Below are 4,702 nucleotides of genomic sequence, written 5' to 3'. Positions count from 1 at the left end.
GGCAAATATATGGCCGCTTAATGTTTGAGCATCTGTGTGTTCGTAGTATGGAGGTAGGAACTTGAAATACCCCCATATGCGGTCAGGTCGTAAATTTACGATCCCTTTTTTCAGGGGGAGAGCTGACAAGGAGGGGACAATCTTGCTCCAGATCTTTTGAAAATGTGGGGGTTGTTAAAACATCTAACTTCTCTACATTCAGTTTTATACAGAGAAAAGTACAAATTGAATTCTTCGAATGAATGCAATTTTGTACAATGAAAATGTATTACTTGACGATAAACTGTAAGGTAAATAACATCTTTTTTTAAAGCCATAGGTGTAGAAAGACAGATATTTGTTACACGAATGAATTTGTAGTAAATATTGAGTTTTTCATTTCGAATGCTATGTTCCATGTATGCGAACTAACTGAGTATGTGAGACAATAGTCATAACCGAATGACTTTCAACCTTTTCACGGCTAAGGACTGTTTCTCAATTACATTGTGGTCGCTGCTTTTTAGTTAATTTTCTAATGACATATAACCAATAATTGTTTTTATTTGAGACTTATGAATAAAATAACGCAAACTGGACTGCAGAAAATTCTTAAGAATGAAGTTAAATAATACTGAAAAATACATTATTGATGCACTTTTGTGTTTTATATGTAGTAGTATTAACTACTACTATAATCCTTAAATGGAATCCTTAAATTATATATATCTATGTATAGGTATATATAAATGGAACCAAATATAGAACAAGGTATAAAATATCTTTATTATACAGAGTTCATTACCATACCTATATTTACGTAATATCAATATAAATAGTTAGTTAGGTTTCGTACATATATAATTTATTTTTATATTTTGTATTTTTTGTATTAGATTCAGTATTGTATACGTATCTGAAGTTTAATTTTACTTGTTCTCTTTTTGGGTTACGACTTTAAGTGAGAAAGAATTGTTAGGGCCGTCATAGGGATTACATTATATACAATCAGTTAGGATTCGACTTTTCCTTTCTTTTAACCCTCTGAGCGTTATGACCGGGTTTAGGCGGTCAAGACGGCCTACCTCGAAAGCGTTACGGACGCTTCTAGGCGGTCACTCGAAAAGTGTTCGAAAGCGTTACTGACGGTTCTAGGCGGTCAGTGGTGAAGATCTCGAAAGCGTTATGACCGCCTTAAAGCGGCCGTGCAGATGTCTCCTGCCCCCCTTATTTCTGGAACCCTGGAGATCTCTAAATGACAGTTCTCAGTAGGAGGGAAAGAGGGTTGCTCTTTTTTGTTTTAGACCGATATGTTTAATCGCCAAGAAAACGCTTGAGCATGTAGTGGTTTATAAACAACAAACAAACGTGGACATTCTTCGCGAAATAAAAAAGTAGCATGTAAGCATGTTTTTTCAATACTCTCTTTAAACAGATAACATTTTCATAAAATATCCTTTAGTTTTTAAATTGAATGTTCAGAAATATGCGAAATGCTCGTGAATTCAATTAAAAAATAGCATTAGGAAATATTTAAACAAATTTACTTATGGATATATAGATACATAATTAAAACCGACAAGTTATAAGTTTTAATTATTCGAGCGAAACGAATAGCGCATTTAATTACTGCATTTAATTTAATACTGCATTTAATATGAATTATATATAATTACATGTAAAGAATAACATAATTAAGCAATAATTCAAATAAAAATTAGCCTTCAACAGTAATTTATAATAAGCGTATTTTGAACGGGTTTATGAAGCATAATCTAATTTGATAGTAAAAATAATAATGGCGAATTATTTATTCATTTTGGAACAATATTCGTGGCTTATACTAGTTTGATGAAGTTCTGTTCAAATTCATTTCAAATATTCCATTATTTCAAATGAATTTGTACATTGATTTCAATGCGATTTTTATTAGAAAAAATTCAATGAGTTTGATTTTCTAACATAATTGTAATTACATTGTTCAACGCAAAATAACTACAAGCAGAAAGGCAAGGGTGTGTTAAAATTTCTGTATTTTGCTATATAAATTATTAAAATAACCAACCTATAGCCTAACAACTGAATGTCCGAAATATAACCCGCAACTTTTCTAAAAGTAACAAATTTCAGTTAAAAAAAGCCGCAGTAAATAAATAAAACGAAATACTATTAAGAAAAGAAGCACGAATTTTTTTTTTTTATTATTTATTTTTATTTACTTACTTTATTTTTAGTTCAAAGGGGCAATTTGCCCTGAAGGACTTTTAATTTCGCTTTGGCATTTTTCATTGAAAACTATAAACGGCGAATCACTTTTCAAATTGTTGCCGCTAAATATTATCGCTCTGTATTATACTTTAAAAAATTAAATATTGAAGAATCTGCAAGAATGTACGCATGTTTCTCGCATTGTGATAAAACAAAGGTACTTAGAGCTATCAAAATTTAAATAACGTAATCTTCCATACAATATGGGCATGTGGAACCCCTAATTTGAATTTGAAATTTGTTTTATTATCGATTTCATATTTTGTAACACTTCAACGAACTTTTGATTAAAAAACTAAACGATTTCAAAGCGACCCATGGCAATACCGTACAGAAAAAATCCCATTTTTATCTCCAGAACGAGAGACTCTAAGATACGCTCATTTTAAAATAATTTTGAGATATGGCTGTTGAACTGAACTTTATGGTTTGAGTACGTAGAACATGATATTTAATCAGGTAACACACAAAACGTTAAAAACGCTCCTTTGGATGTAGTTTAAAATCTGAAACCTTTCATATTTCTATTTATTAGTCCAAAGGGGCGTATTAGTATTTAAAACAATAGTCCTTGAGAGACTATTGTTTTAAATACTAATACTGTTCTTGTTTTTGCGATTTTGCGTTGAATCACTATAAACGGCGAAACACTTTTCAGACTGTTGCCACCAAATGTTAGAGTGCCGCATTACATTTGAAGTAATTAAATAATGAAAATCTGCGTAAATGTGTGTATATTTCTCGCATTGTGATAAAAAAAAGGTTTGAAAAAAGGCCATCCAAGTTTGAATGACGTAATCCTCCTACGAATATGGGCATGTGGAAGATCAAATTTGAAATTTGGAATTTGTTTTATTATCTATTTCATATTTTGTGAAACTTTAACGAATTTTTGAGTAACAAACTCAACGATTTCAAAGCAAGCAATAGCAACACTCTACGGGGGTGGAAACCTTTTTATCTCCAGCGCGCGGAATTTTGTACCGGAAATTCTAAATATATGCTCATTTTAAAATTAATTATCGACATTCCTATTGAACTGAATTTTATGGTGTAAGTGCAAAGAACATGATATTTAATAAATAAAGGTACCATACAAAACGTTAAAGAAATGTCCTTTTGGACGTAATTTAAAATCTGAAACCTGTCAGATTTTTAAAAAATTTTTTTATTGTTTTTTGAATGTGTGTTGTTAGCGAATGACGCAGTAGTCGTGTATAATCTGAATATATAATAATTATTTGTGCTATTTTTTTATTTGAAATGCATAGAATTCTCTAAAATAGTAGCATTCTTAGATTGAATATTGTCTAAGCAGGTGCAATGATATTTTAACTTAATTACCATATCAAATACAGTTTCTTTTTAATTTAAAAACTTCGTCAGCGCTCTGAAGCACGTTTTTGAATTATAGGATGAGTTTTAATAAAATTTGTAGTAGTCCGAATTTTTATAAGTATTCAGAATTACTGAGATAAAAAAAGCTAAACTTTTTAGAATTTCTTTATCAAAGTATTACATCTTAGGCCAGCAAGACCTGATTAGTAAAATTTGGGAAAGGATCTACGATTGTCTAGTAAGAAGTAAAAAAAAAAGTACTTTAGGTCTAAGCAGTAAAAAAAAGCTTGTCCCTCTATCGAAAATTGTCACGTATGTTAGAAAAGATTTTGCAAAACATTAATATTTTAGCTCAAACATAATTTTTTTTAATTTAGTCTCTTGGTTTGGAGATAATGTTCAAGCATTTTACCATAATTTTATTTTCACATGTGCAGAAATTTTATATTTTTTATTGATCGCTGTATTTTTAACTTCCATAGCATAAATTAAAGAACTACACATAGCAACTTCAGCCATAAACAGATGACTTAAGAGAAATTTGTTTTGACATATTATGCGAAAGACTAAATAAATATTAAATGCTTTTGCATTTATGTTACATGACAGTAATTAAAAAACAATAACTGTAGATGTGCAAAAAACCTGTACTTATAACCTTCTGTATTTTTAAAGAAAGTACAAAATAGTTCAGAATAGCAGATGGCTTTGAGATCATTCAGTAATGTCATCGTAAATATATTCTCTTTACGTTTCGAAGGAACTGCAGTAGTTCAGATTTGTCGTAAAAGAGTAATTACACCCCTGGGGATTGGCGTACTTACAGAACGGAAAAACAAGCTTTGAAACATACTCATACAAAAGTCCTACCTTTTCTTCGACAGATAAATGACAGATGTGATAATTTGAACACATGCTTTCAATCAGTTGTTTCTTTCTAACAAAGCGTCTTGTGCGGCTAGCAGGATCCTAGCAAAGTCTTGTAATAGTCTCTTGTTTTAAATATGCTGTGTTCGAACTCAAATTCTTGATATTGTATTTTATGTAAGACAGGCATTTAAAGATTTTATTAATGCTTTTTTTTTTACATTCGACGATTCAATATTTGTTAAAAAAT

The sequence above is a fragment of the Stegodyphus dumicola genome, chromosome X2 (genome assembly GCF_044657685.1).
Source record: "Stegodyphus dumicola isolate Sdum_Otavi_A_Nest chromosome X2, ASM4465768v1".
Taxonomy (NCBI): Eukaryota; Metazoa; Arthropoda; class Arachnida; order Araneae; family Eresidae; genus Stegodyphus; species Stegodyphus dumicola.
Note: the sequence above shows the minus strand (reverse complement) of the source record.